The following is a 19,248-nucleotide window of genomic DNA, read 5'->3' as shown; positions in this document are numbered from 1 at the left end:
TGTATAGAAATAGAATATATTTCTTTAGGTTGGTTTTATATACTGCAACTCTAGAAATCATGTATTAGTTCTAGGAATTTTTTTTGGTGGAGTATTTTGGTTTTTCTCTATAAAGTATCATGTCATCTACAAATGGTGATTTCTGACTGTTGTGGTTAAAATCCCAGTATTACTGGTGGAATTTTGATCGGAACAGCATTAAAATTATAGATTGCTCTAGGCAGTATAGACATTCTGACAATGTTCATTCTTCCAATCCAAGAGCATGGAATGGTCTTCCATCTTTTTGTGTCTTCTTCAATTTCCTTCATGAGTGTTCTGTAGTTCCTCAAGTAGAGATCCTTTACCTCTTTTGTTAGGTTTATTCCCAGGTATCTTATGGTTCTTGGTGCTATAGTAAGTGAAATCGATTCTCTAATTTCCCTTTCTGTATTTTCATTGTTAGTGTATAAGAAAGCCACTGATTGCTGCACATTGACTTTGTATCCTGCCACACTGAAGAATTGCTGTATGAGTTGTAGTAGTTTGGGGGTGGAGTCTTTTGCGTTTTCCATATAAAGAATCATGTCTTCTGTGAAGAGAGAGAGTTTTACTTCTTCATTGCCAATTTTGATACCTTTTATTTCCCTTTGTTGTATGATTGCTGTTGCTAGGACTTTTATTACTATGTTGAACAAGAGTGGTGAAAGTTGGCATCCTTGCCTTGTTCCTGATCTCAAAGGGAAGGCTGTAAGCTTTTTCCCATTGATGATGATATTTGCTGTGGGTCTTTCATAGATAGATTTGATGAGGTTCAGGAATGTTCCCTCTACCCCTATACTTTGAAGCGTTTTAATCAGGAAAGGATGCTGGATTTTGTCAAATGCTTTTTCTGCATCAATTGAAAAAACCATGTGGTTCTTCTCCCTTCTCATATTAATTTGTTCTATCACATTGATTGATTTGCGAATGTTGAACCATCCTTGTAGCCCAGGGATGAATCCACGTGATCATGGTAGATAATCTTTTCAATGTGCTGTTGGATCTTGTTGACTAGGATCTTGTTGAGAATCTTAGCATCCATATTCATCAGTGCTATTGGTCTGAAATTCTCCTTTTTGGTAGGGTCTTTGCCTGGCTTGGGGATCAGGGTAATGCTGACTTCATAGAAAGAGTCTGGAAGTTTTCCTTCTGCTTCAATTTTTTTTGAAACAGCTTCAGGAGAATAGGTATTATTTCTTCTTTGAACATATGGTAGAATTCCCCAGGGAATCCGTCAGGTCCTCGGCTCTTGTTTTTTGGGAGGTTTTTGATCACTGCTTCAATCTCGTTATTAGATATCAGTCTATTCAGGTTGTCGATTTCTTCCTGGTTCAATTTTGGGAGTTTATAGTTTTCCGAAATGCATCCATTTCATCTAGGTTGCTAAGCTTATTGGCATATAACTGTTGATAATAACTTCTGATGATTGTTTCTACTTCCTTGGTGTTAGTTGTGGTTTCTCCCTTTTCATTCATAATTTTATGAATTTGGGCTTTCTCTCTTTACTTTTGGATTAGTGTGGCCAATGGTTTATCGATCTTACTGATTTTTTCAATAAACCGACTTTTAGTTTCATTGATACGTTCCACTGTATCTCTTGCTTCTATTCTAATTGATCTCAGCTCTAATCTTGATGATTTCACTTCTTATGTGTGGAGTTGGTTTGATTTGTTGTTGATTCTCCAGTTCTTTAAGGTGTAGAGACAGCTGGTGTATTCTGGATTTTTCAATTTTTTTGAGGGAGGCTTGGATGGCTATGTATTTCCCTCTTAGGACCGCCTTTGCTGTATCCCATAGGTTTTGGACAAAAGTGTCTTCATTCTCATTGGTTTCCATTAATTGTTTCAGTTTTTCTTTGATCTCCTGGTTGATCCAAGCATTCTGAAGCAAGGTGGTCTTTAGCTTCCAGGTGTTTGAGTTCCTTCTGAACTTTTCCTTGTGATTGAGCTCCAGTTTCAAAGCATTGTGATCTGAGAATATGCAGGGAATCATCTCAGTCTTTTGGTATCGGTTAAGTCCTGATTTGTGACCCAGTATGTGGTCTATTCTTGAGAGGGTTCCATGTGCACTTGAGAAGAATGAGTATTCTGTTGTTTTAGGGTGAAATGTTCTGTATATATCTATGAGGTCCATCTGGTCCAATGTGCCATTCAATGCTCTTGTTTCTTTATTGATTTTCTGCTTCAATGATCTGTCTATTTCTGAGAGGGGCGTGTTAAGATCTCCTATGTATTCATATCAATATGACACTTTATCTTGATTTACAGTTTTCTTAAGTAATTGGTTGCTCCCATATTGGGACATAGATATTCTTCAAAGAGCAGGAGAAAATAATCCTAAATTTTGTATGGAATCAGAAGAGAACCTGAATCACTAAGGAAATGTTGAAAAACAAAAATAAACCTGGGGCATCACGTTACCTGATTTCAAGCTTTACTATAAAACTGTGATCACCAAGACAGCATGGTATTGGTCTAAAAACAGACACATAGACCAGTGGAACAGAGTATAGAGCCCAGATATAGACCCTCAACTCTATGGTCAATTAATCTTTGACAAAACAGGAAAAATTATACAGTGGGAAAAAGACAGTCTCTTCAATAAATGGTGCTGGGAAAACTGGACAGCTATAAGTAGAAGAATAAAACTTGACCATTTTCTTACACCGTACACAAAGATAAACTCAAAATTGATAAAAAAAAAAAACCTTAACATGAGACAGGAATCCATCAGAATCCTAGAGGAGAACATAGGCGGTAATCGCTTCAATATCAGCCACAGCAACGTCTTTCAAGATATGTCTCCAAAGGCAAAGGAAACAAAAGCTAAAATAAACTTTTGGGACTTCATCAAAATCAAAAGCTTCTGCTCAGCAAAGGAAACAGTCAAAAAAAAAAAAAAAGAGGCAACCCACGGAATGGGAGAAGATATTTGCAAATAACAGTACAGACAAAAGGTTGATATCCAGGATCTATAATGAATTCCTCAAACTCAACACACACAAAACAGGCAAACATATCAAAAAATGGGCAGAAGATATGAACAGACACTTCTCCATCAATACATACAAATGGCTATCAGACACATGAAAAAATGTTCATCATCACTAGCCCTCAGAGAGATTCAAATTAAAGCCACATTGAGATATCACCTTACACCAGTTAGAAGGGCCAAAATTAACAAAACAGGAAGCAACATGTGTTGGAGGAGATGTGGAGAACGGGAACCCTCTTCTACTGTTGGTGGGAATGCAGGTTGGTGCAGCCTCTTTGGAGAACAGTTGGAGAGTCCTCAAGAAATTAAAAATAGAATTTCCCTATGACCCTGACATTGCACTTTTGGGTATTTACCCCAAAGATACAGATGTTGTGAAAAGAAGGGCCATCTCTACCCCAATGTTTATAGCAGCAATGGACACGGTCGCCAAACTATGCAAAGAACCAACATGCCCTTCAACAGACGAATGGATAAGGAAGATGTGGTCCATATGCACTATGGAGTATTTTGCCTCCATCAGAAAGGACGAATACCCAACTTTTGTAGCAACATGGACGGGACTGGAAGAGATTATGCTGAGTGAAATAAGTCAAGCAGAGAGAGTCAATTATCCTATGGTCTCACTTATTTGTGGAGCATAACAAATAGCATGGAGGACAAGGGGTGTTAGAGAGGAGAATGGAGTTGGGAGAAATTGGAAGGGGAGGTGAACCATGAGAGACTATGGACTCCGAAAAACAATCTGTGGGGTTTGAAGTGGTGGTGGGGTGGGAGGTTGGGGTACCGGGTTGTGGGGATTATGGAGGGCACAGATTGCATGGAGCACTGGGTATGGTGAAAAAATAATGAATAGTGTTTTTCTGAAAATAAATTAATTAATTTACAAATAAATAAATAAATAAGATTCCCAGTGTTATGTTAAATAGCTTTGGTAGAGTGGACATCCCTGTCTTGTTCTTCACCATAAGGGAAAAGCTCATGTGTTCCCAACTGAGGATAATATCGTCTGTGAGTTTTTTCGTATATGGACTTTATTATGTTGATATATTTTTCCCTCTAACACTCCTTTTTGAATACCTTTATCATGATTGGATTTTCTTTCTCAAAAACCTTCTCAAAAAGCTTTCTCAACAATTTTTACATCTATTAAAAATATAGTATGGTTTTTGTTCTTTCTTTTATTGATGTGGCATATGAAACTAATTGATTTGCAAATATTGAACAACCCTTGCATCCCAGGAATAAATATCTTTTGATCATAATGAATGTGTCTTTTGATTTTCTGTTGTATTCAATTTGCTAGTATTTTGTTGATAATTTTTGCATCCATGTTCATCAGGGCTATTGGCCTGTCATTTTGCTTTCCAGTTGAATCTTTCTCTGGTTTTGGTATCAGGGTAACGTTGTCTTCATATAATGAGTTTGGATGTATTCTTTTTATTTCTTTTTCTTTCTTTCTTTTTTCTTTTATTTCTTTCCCCCTTTTTTTTTGAATAAAGAAGAATCTGTATTAATGTTTTTAAAATGTTTGGTAGAATTTATTTGTGAAGCCATCCAGCCTCAGACTTTGTTTTGGGGGAATTTTTTGATTATTGATTCAATTTGTTTACTGGTTTTCAGTTTGCTCATGTTTTCTCTATTTTCCTGTCTCAGAAATCTGTGAATTTTTAAGGAAAATTTTCTGGCCAGCAGAGACTAAAGAGAATTCCTCAGTAATGGATTAATCTTTCTTAAAGGAATGTTTGCCCTTTGCCCTCAGCTCCTGTATTGTGACTTACAACCCCTTCAAATGTCCTGCTTCATAAATTTATTTGTTTTTCTGGTTCTTTGGGTCATTTGAGATATTGTATCCCTTGGTAACTTGGATCTGTATCCCTTTTGCTGTAATACAACATAACCGTTAGCTAAAGGCTTTTCTGAATTCTGTGAGTATTTCCAGCAAATTATTGAAACAGAGAATGCCTTGGGGACCCTCAAACTTTCAGTTGACATCACAAGTGAAGATGGTTTTGTGAAGTTCATATACCATGCAGGAACAGACATTTTATACAACAACAACAACGATTTTAGATTACTTGAATTTTGTGAAACTCAGGTTGAAAAGTGTACTCTGTTCCAAAGTCAGTTTATTTATTCCAAAGGAAGTAGAGAGAAAACCCGAGGACTCAGAGAGTGAAGTTATGAGCTATTAAGAAGTATTCCCAGGCCATTATATCAATTTCTAATAGATCACCTGTACAGAGAATCAATAAATAAATCAATAACGTGAACATGAACATCACTATAGACTAAATGTACTTAGTGATCATATATAGGACATTCCATCCAATAGCAGCAGAATATGCCTCTTTCTTTTTTCTTCTCAAACACACAAGCAGCACTGCCCAAGACAGGTCATATGGTAGGTCAAAGATCAAGTTTTCTACCACAATGTAATAAAGCTAGAAATTAATAACAATAGAAAAATTGGAAAACCGTCAATTTATGGCAATTAAACAACATACTATTTTGCAACCAATAAGACAAAAAGAAAATCAAATTTGGGGCGCCTGGGTGGCTCAGTGGGTTAAAGCCTCTGCCTATGGCTCAGGTCATGATCTCGGGGTCCTGGGATCGAGTCCCGCATCGGGCTCTCTTCTCTGCAGAGAGCCTGCTTCCTCCTCCTCTCTCTCTCTCTGCCTGCCTCTCTGTCTGTCAAATAAATAAATAAAATCTTTAAAAAAAAAGAAAATCAAATTTGAAATCAGTAAAATCCCATAAAAACAAATATAACACAACATAGCAAAATTTATGTGACTCAACAAAAGCAGTATTTAGAGGTAACTTTATAGTATTAACTCTGTCTATGTCTAATTATCTAAGTTTAAGACACAAGGACCATTTTTTTTAAGTACAAACTGAGCCCAAAGTATTAGAAAAACCATAGAATAAAATTATGAAAGCATAAATAAATACAATAGAAAATAGGCAAACTCATATATTTCTAAACCAGGGCACTCATCCCTAAAATGTGGGAACATTATTATCAGTTACATGAGGTTGTTAAAGAGTTGATAAGATAATGCATTAAAAGCTTTGTACAACTGGTGTCACTTTATGTTACACATATTATGCTTTGGAAACTTTTGTTATGATGTGATGTCTTAGAATATATACAGTGATCATAATGCTAAAATAACTGCATAGACAACAAGCAGTCGGAATCTCACATTTCGTCTTTTGAGTCAGGAGATATAGATGATTTCTAGTACTTAATGGCATTATTGTTCATTTCCGCTTCTTAAAGTGGGGGTAGGTTGCCCACTACTCACTTCAACAGCAAGTGTGACCATGTGACTTACTTGGCCAATAAAACATGAGCAGAAATGACTGGCGAGGACTGGTGTGCACATTTTTACATTTTCTTCCTCCCTGTGACTGAGTCTTGACTAGGTATTCTCTTTTCCCATACTCAACTATTTTATGTTATTTTAAAACAGAAAAGTTCTGCTATGACTCTTTTTCTTTTCAAAGGTACTTCAAAATTTCTTTTCACATGAATGCCAAACCTTTGGTACTCTGATTCTCCTTGATGTCAAAATATGTGTTTGAATCTCTTAAAATATACAGCTTACATTGTTTACCATTAAAGCCTGTTTTCAAAATGCATACTTGGATTTCTTTTTAACATTTGATATATGTTTATCTCCTTGAGAATTCCAGTTTCTTCACTGTGGATGTCAAAATCTTCCTGCAAAGTGTCCAGTAGTTACCTTAAATTATATCCAAATTTATGAAAGAACCCACAACACTAATATTTTAAGGTCAGCAATAGTCATGTGGCTTCTAAATGGAGAATGCTCCCACTTTTTCTATTTGTATTTTTTAAGTAAATGCTTAAAACTCATTTTAGTGTGACTGAGTTCTTATTTTCAATGGCTCTGTCCAATGCATCCACTTCAGAGAGTCCCCTGATAGCCCACATTTGGCATATGCTATGAGCTAGAAGTAAACCTTTGTTATCTTAAGCTACTAAAACCTTCAGGTTTCTAATTCTTACAGTGTAATCTACCATATAATGGCTGATATTATTAACAAAAAATATAAATATTTTAGATGACACTATCAGAAAGCAAAATAACATTATTTTTACTTCTCACTTGTCTTAATGGATGTATGGAGAAGCATGTGAGGATTAATGGGTAGAGAAAATTTGTATCCTTTAATCAATCTAGCAAAAATGTTTAAAGTATAAACATGTAAATGTATCCCCAAGCCACTTGAAAATATTTTCAGCAAAATTTTGGTCTGATGACAATATAATGTATCTATATTTCCCTTGCCAAATGAACAACTTGTGTAAATATTTCTGATCCTCTCATACATGACTCCATAACCCCACCAAATTTACTTCTTTTTTTTTTGCTGCATTGCATCCATATATCATGATATTCAAAAGAACCTATATTTTTCATATTTACTTTTGAACGATTGTGACAATTTCTTCTATACTACTGTTTAATACTAGGTTATTAAATATTTAAATTATGAATAAATACAAAACAGAAGCTTACTATAAAATACCTCTAAGGATACATTTTTGTCTTTTTAGACTTAAATTTTTAGTGAGTGTTCTTTTTTTAATATTTTATTTATTTATTTGATAGACAAGGATCACAAGTAAGCAGAGAAGCACACAGAGAGAGAGGAGAAAGCAGGCTCCCTGCTGAGTGGAGAGCCCAACATGGTGCTTGATCCCAGAACCCTGGGATCATTACCTGAGCCAAAGGCAAAGAAAGGCTTTAACCCACTCAGCCACCCAGGTGTCCTTTAGTGAGTGTTCTTAAGTTGTCAAAGCATGAATAGGGATTTCTTTTTAGATCCTTTTTAGATCCTTTTTCCAGTGACATACTCAGATAATTCAACAGTTCAGAAGGGAAATTATATTGATAAATGATATATTTTAATGGCATTATTTATTATTGTCAGTTATATTGATAGAATTTCAATCAATTTCTCAATTTATTGCTGAAAACATGACTTTTAAAGTAGAATGAGCCTCAGCAATTTCCTATACATTTCCTGAATAAACATTCTCCTCATTTTATTAATGGCATATTTCCTTTGTTCATTTCTAAGACTGTAGATAATAGGGCTGAAGAGTGAAGGGTTATGGAATAGAAGACAGAAAAGACCATGTCCTTGATAGTGGACTATCAGATGGCCTCAGGTATACATAAAATTCTGACACCACAAGGATGTGAGGGACAGAAGTAGAAAAAGTATTTTTTTTTGGCTGCTCCACTTGGAAATGTGAGAATGGTGGAAAATATGTGAATGTAAGACCTGATGATGAAAATGAAACAGTGACCAACAATCCCCAGATCAGAGGCAATGATCACTATCTCATTACTAAAGGTATCAGAGAAGTAGAACTTTATCAGTGAGGTGATATTACAAAACAAAACAAAACTGATGGATGACATTAGGCAGACAGAAGGGCAGTAGGAGTGTGTGCCAGTGTGCACATCCTCATATATAAGACCACTGAGTATGGAAGCCAGAGTCATTCGGATGCAGATTTGAGGGTTCATGATCATAGGGTAGTGAAGTGGTTTGCAGCTTGCCACATGACAGTCATGGACCATGATAATCAGAAACAGAAGCTCCACATACACAAAGAAAACCACTAGGAAGTCCTGAGCTACACATCCAGCCTTTGAAATGGCGCTGCTGTCAAGCAGGGAATTGATGCATGAGTTAGGATCTGTTACAGAAATGTAGCAGGCATCCAAGATGGACATATTCCTGAGGAAGAAATGCATGGGTGTATGAAGACTCCTGTCAAGGTTGGTGACAGTAACAGTGATAATGATCCCCATCAGAATGACTACATACATCACAGAGAAGGTTATGGCATGCAAAATCCATAATTCCCACACATCAGAAAATCCCATGAGGAGAAATCCCATCATGATGGTGGAATTTAACATTTGTGGGTAATGCATTTTTTACCTGGAAAGTAAGAAGTGAAATCCAGAGCTCATGAAATATCAAATTATGAAAATATCGTTCTTAAATAGTTTAGTCTTGACCCCTACCTAATTATAATCTATATTGAAACCCCTCATTTTATAAAAATGTGTTTTTTTTAATTTTTTATAAACATATAATGTATTATTAGCCCCACGGGTGCTGGTCTGTGAATCACCAGGTTTACACACTTCACAGCACTCACCATTGCACATACCCTCCCCAATGTCCATAACCCCAGAAGCCCCTAATATTTTTGAAAGAAAATTAAGTGGTCCTCCTTTAGTCTATGGGGTATTATTATTTTTTTCTTTATAGTATTTTATTTCAACAATAGTAATGAAGTGACAATTACAACTTACAATAAATATACACAACTTCAATCCATATTTCTATACACTTCCATTGGAGGATACACTTTTCTCATGATCAGTTATGTATAAATATAGACATAGATTACATAAATAAAGTTGCATTTGAATGAAATTTTGGAGATAATGTTGTTGAACACTGGAAAATTAGAATAAATATTTTTGTTGTTTTTAGTCAAATAAAATAATTTTTATTTGGGGGTATGGACAATATGGGGTAAAATGATCTTTTTCTGCAACTAATGTTCTATGCAAAATAGTGAAAAATTATCTTCTGTTCCTATGACAAAATATTGATATCATTTGTAACCTTACTTACTCTAATATCTCAATTGGAATATAAACTCATAAACTGATACATTTACCTACACTGACTTTATTCCTAATTTTTGTTTACATTTTTATACTTCAATTTTTTTTCTGGTTCATTTATCTCTGCTCTTAAAGAGAGAATGAAAGGGCCAAGTATTATTATTTCCTGAGTGCCTCTTGAACTTACCCTTAATGTTCTTTCTTTATCATCTTCAATTTTCCAACTTTTCAAAACTTCTTTGATTCTACTAGCTGAAAACAAAGCAACAAAATTATAGCACAATGTCTTCCAATAGTAATTTAGCCTTTTTTCTGTTAAATTACAGACTGTTTTTCTCACTTTAATCTTCAGCTTGTTCAACAACTTTTTTTTTAGAATTTCTTCCTGTGATTCTGCATAACTTAACAAAGATTGCCACCGCATCGTTATTCTTTATGTCATTACCTCCTCTGGTTTATTCACTAGTGGTTGAATTAACCAACTTTCATCTTAACTTACCTGTGTTACATGTATTTTCCTGGATCTCCTCTATTATTCTTTTACAACTTTTTTTTCTCATTTCCAATAATAATAGTAATAACAACAACAACAATAATTGGACCAGGAAAAACTACATTGATTATGGTTTATTTGAAAATAAATTCTTCTAAATTCTGTTAAAAATCTTCTAGTACAGATTCTTTCACATTGATCTGTTACCTATAACACCATTTTGTTAGTATTCTTTGTCATAAACTTATTAAATATCTTGCATGTGAAGTTTTTAGACAACCTGTCCAATATTATGACTTGTTTTTTACATCAGTTTTTCAAGACATGTTTCGCAAACTGTTTCACACTGAAAAGAAATCAAGCAGATGTCCTTCCTATTTTGTTGTTATTGTTATTGATAAATTCCTCAAGGATTGAACTGTATACAACTTTGTGTTCTTCAAGGGTCAGGTGAAGTGGTTTTTGTTTTGCTTTGTTTTATTTTACAAATATCTGATATTAAATGTAGGTTTTAAGTATTTAATAAGCTCTCACATTATTAATGTATTCTTATCATTCTTTATGTATATGTCTTCTGATGAAAAGAAGAAAACTGTACCATTATTACCAAGATACTGCCTCTACATGTTTAACAACTAAACCAAAACAACTTATATTCTCAATAGTTTTGAGGTTGTTCAAAGAGAGAAACAATAATTTGTAATGTTTACAAGTATGTCTTTAATTTCCAGTTATCTATATGAAAATATTGGTTTTTATCAATGTATGATATGACCATTTCAAAGTTGAAGCTCAGTCTATATTTTTTATTATTATTCTTTATTATGTTATGCTAGTCACCATACAGTAGTACATAATTTGTTTTTCACATACTGTTCTGAGATTCATTGTTTACGTAGGATACCCAATGCCCTATGCAATTCATGGCCTCCTTAATACCCATCACCAGGTCTCTATATCTTCATCAAACCAGGATGATAGTGCTTTATCTGATAGCATCTGGTCAAAACTAGTTATGACAATATGTTTCAAGACAATACGTCTAAGAAATGTGCCCAAGATATCACAAATGCGCCTTAAATATCCCTTGATATAGTTTTCAGAAATACTATGATTATTATTTCAGTTCCATTATTTTCAAGGCGTATACTACTATTCAATATTTTCTAAGTAAAATTTATACATTAGTTTTAAATATTGCAAAAATAGTATTGCATTCTTATTTTAGAGACAGAAAAATCTTGCCCAAGTTTAATAGCTCCTGTTTCATCACAAAAAAAACTGTTTCTCGCATGGTTCTCAAACACAAACACATTAAGCAGGTGGGAATTGTCCAGTTTAGTGCCTCTATAGGTTTCCAAAGAATGTCTGTACACTTTATTGATAATGCAATAATTATAATTTCCCTACTTTAATTTTATGATATGATTACCTTAGGCATATATAGCCTGTATCCAAAATTCTCTTATGGAAGAGTCACCAGGACCTTGACTCTAGAATCAATAGACAGTAGGATTGGGAAATGTCACCACCACTTACCAGGCTTTTGAAGTTGGAAATACACTTCACCCAAGATGAAATTCCATTATCTGTAAAAAATGGGATAATTATGTGAGCTATCATAATCAATTTTTAAATAATATGTGTATTTATTCCTTGAATTGATGATTCAATAATATGTTTGTTTATTCCTTGAAGAATGATTCAACAAACATGTATATGTATGTATGCATATATATAAAAATACATATATATATATATGTCAAGAGTTTTTGAATAATAAGTGTGAATAAATATGTCAAGAGTTTGTGAATAAATAAATAAATAAAGCAAAATAATTCCCTACACCCATAAAATCTGCATTCTTTTAGAAGCTAAGAGAGAACAGTTAAAATTTGATGGAAAATCAAATATTTTAGTCAATTTAATGAATTTTGGTCAAAATTTATGGGGTAATATGTAAGGAAGCATGTGACTGAGGGAAGTGATCTGGGATTGGTCAGGTAAATTAAATTGTTCAGAAGCCAGAAAATAGCTAGGGCAACAGAAACACATATTTTTACTTTTCCCCACCGGACTTATGTTTTCCCATTTTTTTGTGTGCATAGAAAGACCCTGTATATATGTCTTGAAGAGATTTTAAAATAAGATTAACACTTGATTTTCCAGACCAGATAATAATTCACACATTTTCTAAATTGATGTTTTTCTACGCATTGGTTTGAGTGAGAGACTTTAAATTCTAATCTCACAAAAGAGTTAAAAACACTTTTATACATAATACCCTGATCCTGAGTAAAGAATTAAGATCAGGGCGCTTGGGTGGTGCAGTGGGTTAAGCCTCTGCCTTTGGCTCAGGTCATCTTGATGAGGGAGCAGGAGGCTGGCTGAGAATGGAGCAGGGGCTGGCACCTTGCACCCCCTCTCCACCCATTCCCCATGGTAATATGTGTGACATTTCACAGGCACCCCTGACTGCCCTAAAAGAAGAGCAAATGGTTATCTTGCAGAGATCACAGTCCTGCAAGGCAGGAGTCTCTCTTGGTTTACAAATGTCCTTGAGATTTACAACAAAGAAGTTGCCTTATCAATAGCCCAATTTCCAAAGATATATAACTCAGTTCCTCAAGCCCTAACGTACCCTCCCCTCCATAAAAAACCGAAGGAGACGGAGGTAGAAGGAAAAGTAAATAAAGTTAAGTTTCTTTTAAGACCTAAATCTCACTAACAAGGACGTTTGATAGCAGGAATGTAACATTCCACCAGGAGACTCCCAATTGTCTTTATGTTAGTGCCTCATTAGAGGGAAAGTGGCCTTGGCTTGATAGTAACCAGGCCTTCAATATCCTGACAGTATTCTTTATCCCAATAGCCCTTCTGAACACCCCTTTGTCCTCACCTACCCAACTCCTGTGTATATAACCAGACACTCCTCACAGGCCCTGGGCAGCCGCATCTCTGCCTGCCCACGGGTCCTGTCCCCGTGCTCTAATAAACCACCTTTTGCACCAGAGACGTCTTAAGAATTCTTTCTTTAGCCGTCGGCTCCGAACCTCACCCCACCAAACGTGACTTAGGTTCTGGAACTTCATCATTTTGGCGAGCCAGGCAGGAGTTGTGTGAGTTCACATTTGGACTCTGAGCTTCGGTGCAAAAGTGGTGAGTATTCCCTCTCTTCTTCCTTTACTCTCGTTTCAGGGGCTTTTCAAGGAGTATGGTCTTATTGGAACACTTGCATGTCAATTGCTCAGGCTGCAATCCTCTAGCCCGTGGCTACTCTACGGGGAGGAGAGCGTCTGCCTTTTGGCTGTAAGTTAGTACCCTGGCCGGAATGGCAATAGGACCCAGAAACTTGATGGCCTCTCTTTATTCCTGTTCTTGTATAAAGTTGTCTCTCTTGGGCATGGGACAGCCAACTAAGTCACCAGGACGGCTGCCAATCTTAAGACTCCCGTGTGAGGTTTCCTCCTGATTGATCTAATGTGATCCCCTCCACATCCCTGGTCTAGCCACTTCTGGCCGCGAGACCTCCACTGGGAGCCGGCCGAAACCAGTACCCGATTGAATTAAAACACAACCGGGGACCGTTTCCTAGGGAAGTTGGCTGTAAGAACCACATGTGTTGGAATGTCGCTTAGACCATGATGGATTTCAGTCTTTACTGTTTCTCGTCAGTGTCTTCTGCAAACCGCCTAAAGCTATGGAATTGGGTAATTTCCCCTTGCCAAACTTTTCTAGTATTTCCATGGGTTAATATGGCAAAACAGTATGCAGTCTTCAGGATATACGATAGCATGGCACAAGCATTTTAGTCCATTCACCAGGCACCCATTGGCAGCCTAGGATGCGATGGGGAAGTGGAGGGACGCCGGCACCCCTCCAGGGCCTTTAACGGCAGAAATGCCTTCTCAGGGAAGGCAAAATGGTGATCAATAGCGATTTTTGTTGAGGGACGCCTCCGGTCGCTTTTGACACCTGGAACCTCTGACATACCCTGTGTGGGACGCCACCCAGGAGTCGGGGGAATTATGGTAATGGACCTTCTTTACTTTTTAGGAACATGGGATCCTCCTCTTCTGTACCCAAGGACTCTCCCTTGGGATGCCTCTTAACCCACTGGAATCGATTCAAACTGCAAGTTTTAAGAAAAAAAAAAGATGATCTTCTTCTGTAATACTGAATGGCCTCAGTACTCCTTAGGATACGGAGAGAAGTGGCCCATAAATGGGACTCTAAATTTTAGATCAATCTATCAGTTAGACCTCTTCTGCAGGGAAAAGGGCAAATGGACTGAAGTTCCATATGTCCAAGCCTTTATGGCCCTATATCAGGATCCGAACTTGCGGGCCTCTTGCAGAATGTGTCTAACCCTCAGCCAGGTTAACGGCCCCCACCCTGCTCAGGATGTATTGGATGATGACTGTCTAAACAGGCCGGTCCCCCTCAACAAACCCGGGATGTTGAGGGAACTGCCAGACAGTCCCAAAGAAGAGGACACTGGCTCTGATGCTATCCCTCCTCCTTATAAACCTCAAGAACCCTCTGCCCCTAGCCCCGCTGGACATACCAGGAGCGGGACTCCCTATTTACCAGGAGCTCCATCTAAGTATGGGATGCATCCCCTTAGGGAAGTTGCCAATGGAGAAGCAGGCACAATTAGGGTCCATGTTCCATTCTCCATGGCAGATCTGGCTCAGATTAAACAACGTCTAGGACGGTATTCAGAAAATCCCTCTCAATTTATTGATGGCTTTCAGGAAATATCTATCATGTTTGATTTGACCTGGAAGGATATATATATCATTTTAACTCGCTGTTGCACCCCTGAGGAAAAGAGACGAATCTGGGAGGGAGCACAGGAGTTCGCTGATGAACTGGCAGTAAGGGACAGGAATCATTACCCAGTTGGGGGTACTGCTGTCCCTAACACTGAGCCGCATTGGAACTATCAGGAGGATAGTTCAGGGAGAGAAAAACGGGACCATATGATTACTTGTTTGATAGAAGGAATGAAAAAAGGATTTTCTAAACCTGTGAACTTTGACAAACTCCTGGAAGTTACACAGGGAACTGAAGAAAATCCGGCCCTATTTCAGGGGAGACTGGTGGAGGCCATTCGTAAATACACGAATCTGGACCCAGCCTCACCTGAGGGAATAACCATACTGAACATGCATTTTATAAGTCAATCGGCACCTGACATCCGCCGAAAATTAACTAAGATGGCTCTAGGTCCTCAGACTCCCACCCAGCGCCTATTAGAGGTAGCAACTGAGGTCTTTAACAATAGAGATGTGGCCTTAAGGCAAGAAAAGGACCGGAGGACTAAATTGCAGGGTAAGATACAGGCTCAAGTAATGGCTGCCGCTATTGCGGATTCCCCACAGCACCAGACTAACCAGGGGCCAAAGAAGGGGCCGGCAGCAGAAAAGGAACTAGGTAAGTCCCCATGCTATACATGTGGCCAGATCGGACACTGGAGCAAAAGATGTCCGAACAGGCATTCTCCACCAGGGCCATGTCCTGTCTGTAAAGAAACAGGACATTGGAAGAGAGACTGTCCTCGTCTCCAGAGAGAGAGGGGGACAGGAACTCACTTCCCCGCCCGAGAGTCAACGCCGGAGGAAGAACTGGCATGACGGGGCCCTGAGGCTGGTCCGGCTCCCTTTGTCATCAAGATGACTGAGCCCCGGGTTACCCTGGACGTGGGAGGTAAGTTTATTAATTTTCTTATTGATACTGGAGCCACTTACTCTGTCCTTATTCAGCACTCTGGCCCTACTTGTCCTTCTAGCCTTAAAATTGTTGGCATAGAGGGAGAAACTAAAACCTGCCATCAGACAATGCCTTTAACCTGTAAATATAGGAGTCAATTGGTAACTCATGTTTTTCTAGTCCTTCCGTCTTGTCCCACCCCACTACTCGGACGAGACTTAATGTATAAACTGGGTAGCCGATTTGCTCTTACTGTAGAGGGGGATGGCTTGTTCTCTTTAACGTCTGGAGAGCTTGATCCATACCCTACTATCCCTTCCAATATCTGGAAGGAAGTAAATCCACAAGTCTGGGATTGTGATGTCCCAGGACGGGCTCTTACAGCTCAACCTGTCAAGGTGATCTTGAAGGACCCAGCCAGCATACCTCATAAGAAACAGTATCCTCTAAAACCTGAGGCCAAAGCTGGGTTACAACTGCTTATTGATAAGTTTTTAGAATATGGTATATTAAAGCCTTGTCAATCTCCTTATAACACCCCAATTTTACCAGTAAAAAAGGCAAATGGAGAATATAGGATGGTACAAGATTTAAGAGCCATAAATGAGGCAGTAAGGCCTATTCACCCTATAGTGCCAAATCCGTATACTATTCTCACCCATGTCCCCGGTGACGCCAACTGGTTTACTGTACTTGACTTAAAAGATGCCTTTTTCTGCATCCCATTAAGTGAGGAAGCACAGCCACTATTTGCTTTTGAGTGGACTTCACCCTCAAGCTCACAGGCTGCTCAGTTAACTTGGACAGTCTTACCACAGGGATTTAAGAACAGTCCTCATCTATTTGGAGCTGTACTAAGCAAAGATCTCCGTGATGTGTCCTTATCTAATGGGACAATAATTCAATATGTAGATGATATTTTAATTTGTAGTCCCACAAAGGAAACATCTGATGAAAATTCTATAACCTTACTTAACTTTTTGGCAGATAGAGGGTATCGTGTATCCCCCAAAAATGCACAAATTTCTCAACAAAAGGTATACTATTTGGGATATGAACTAACGCCTAGTCACCGTGTTCTATCTACTGATAGAAAAAGGGCCATACTAGATCTCGAGCCTCCAACTACAAAGAAACAACTTCGCACTTTCCTAGGTATGGCAGGTTTTTGCCGCCTGTGGATTCCTGGGTTTTGACTTTTAGCCAAACCGTTATATGACTCAACTAAAGGCCCCGATGAGGAACCTTTGTTATGGACCAAAGCTCAACAGACAGCCTTTCAAACATTAAAAACTAAACTTCTGTCAGCTCCAGCTTTGGCATTACCAAATTTAGAAAAACCTTTTACTCTATATGTGGCAGAAAAACAAGGCCAAGCCTTGGGAGTTCTCACCCAGAAATTAGGGAATGAAACAAGGCCCGTGGTCTACTTTTCAAAGTCACTTGACAATGTGGCCCAAGGGTGGCCAGCTTATCTTCGAGCAGTGGCTGCCACAGCCCTCCTAGTAGAAGAGGCCTCAAAGCTCACAATGAGACAGTCCCTGACAGTGATGACTCCGCATCAGGTCCAGAGTGTCTTAGAAACCAAGGGTCACCAATGGATGACAGGAGGCCGCCTTACTAAATACCAGGCTATGCTCTTAGATACGCCTGAAGTAGTACTTAAGAGCTGTCAAACTTTAAACCCAGCGTCTCTGATGCCTGTACCTGACCATCCTGCTCCCATAGAACATAACTGCTCAGAGATCGTTGATCTTGTCTATTCAAGTAGGCTGGATTTAAAGGATTCCCCTATTGAAAATGCGGATGATAACTGGTTTACTGACGGCAGCAGCTTTATGGATAAGGGAGAAAAAAGGGCCGGATATGCTATAGTTAGTTTGGTTAAAAAAATCGAGGCAAAACCCCTTCCATTAAATACTTCTGCCCAAAAAGCAGAAATAGTGGCACTTACTCGTGCCCTTCAATTGGCAGAAGGCCTAAGAATTAACATTTATACCGACTCCAAATATGCTTTCCTGGTACTACATGCCCATGAAGCTATTTGGAAGGAAAGGGGATTGCTATCAAGCCATAACTCCCCAATCAAATATGGGCCTGAGATCACAGCCCTTCTTGAGGCTGTACACTTGCCTAAGGAGGTAGCGGTGATTCACATCAAAGGACATCAAAAGGATATGACCTCAGAATCTAAAGGCAACAATTTAGCAGACCATGCAGCCAAAGAGGCAGCAAAGGGTAAACGGATATTAAGCCTTATACCAGTCTTGACTCCAATGGAGTCCATAACTCCAGTCTATTCAGACCAAGAAATTTATATTGCTCAGGAGCGAGGATATACTAAAAATGCACAAGACTGGCTTGTTAACAAAGAAGGAAAGTTCTTTATGCCTAAAATTAGTCAATGGAAAATAATACAGGGCTTACACCAGGCTACTCATTGGAGCAAAGATGCTTTAAAACATTTAATCAAAAATATATTTGATGGAGTAAATTTAACAACCACAATAAAACAGGTGTGTCAATCCTGTAGTATCTGTGACCAAGTAAATCCGGAGGGTGCAGCTTGCCCCCCACCTCTCTTAAAACCAGTCCAGAGGCGTGGATCCTATCCAGGAGAGGACTGGCAACTTGATTTCACACAAATGCCACCTTGCAAAGGCTATAAATATCTATTAGTATTTGTTGATACCTTCACCGGATGGGTCGAGGCCTTTCCCTGCAAAACTGAAAAGGCCGTAGAAGTAACCAAGGTTTTGTTGCGAGAAATTATTCCTAGATTTGGCCTTCCTCAGTCTCTTCAAAGTGATAATGGTCCTTCCTTTACTGCTCAGATAACTCAACAAATAGCCCAAGCCTTAAAAATTAAATATTTCTTACATTCAGCCTGGCATCCACAGGCCTCTGGAAAGGTAGAGAAAGCTAATCACACTTTAAAACGTCATCTTACTAAACTTAGTCTAGAAACTCAGGAAAATTGGGTTACTCTCCTACCAATAGGACTTCTTAGGATGAGAACTGCTTCAAAACAACCTAACTCAGCCCTTTTGAGTTAATATATGGAAGACCATTTCTTTCTGTAGATCTGCTATTAGATGAAGATTATAATGCCTTACTAAATTATTCACTGGAAGCTGGGTTAATCCATAAGTTACTCAATGAGTATACAAATCGTATTCTTCCCAAACCTGATTTAACTATAACTGAAAACCCACCCCCTGTAAATCCCGGAGATATGGTTTATTTAAAAAATTGGAGGTCAGATATAGCCGAAAACCTACATCCAAAATGGAAAGGTCCATATCGGGTCATACTATGTACTCCCAC

At 38.1% G+C, this 19,248-nt stretch overlaps 1 pseudogene; it reads right to left on the bottom strand.

The window, feature by feature from the left end:
* Positions 1–8,040: 8,040 nt before the first annotated feature.
* LOC116585799 lies at positions 8,041–8,990 on the bottom strand (annotated as a pseudogene).
* Positions 8,991–19,248: the final 10,258 nt, after the last annotated feature.

Source organism: Mustela erminea, chromosome 3, assembly GCF_009829155.1.
Source record: "Mustela erminea isolate mMusErm1 chromosome 3, mMusErm1.Pri, whole genome shotgun sequence".
Classification (NCBI taxonomy): Eukaryota; Metazoa; Chordata; class Mammalia; order Carnivora; family Mustelidae; genus Mustela; species Mustela erminea.
This window is presented reverse-complemented; position numbering and strand designations above follow the sequence as displayed.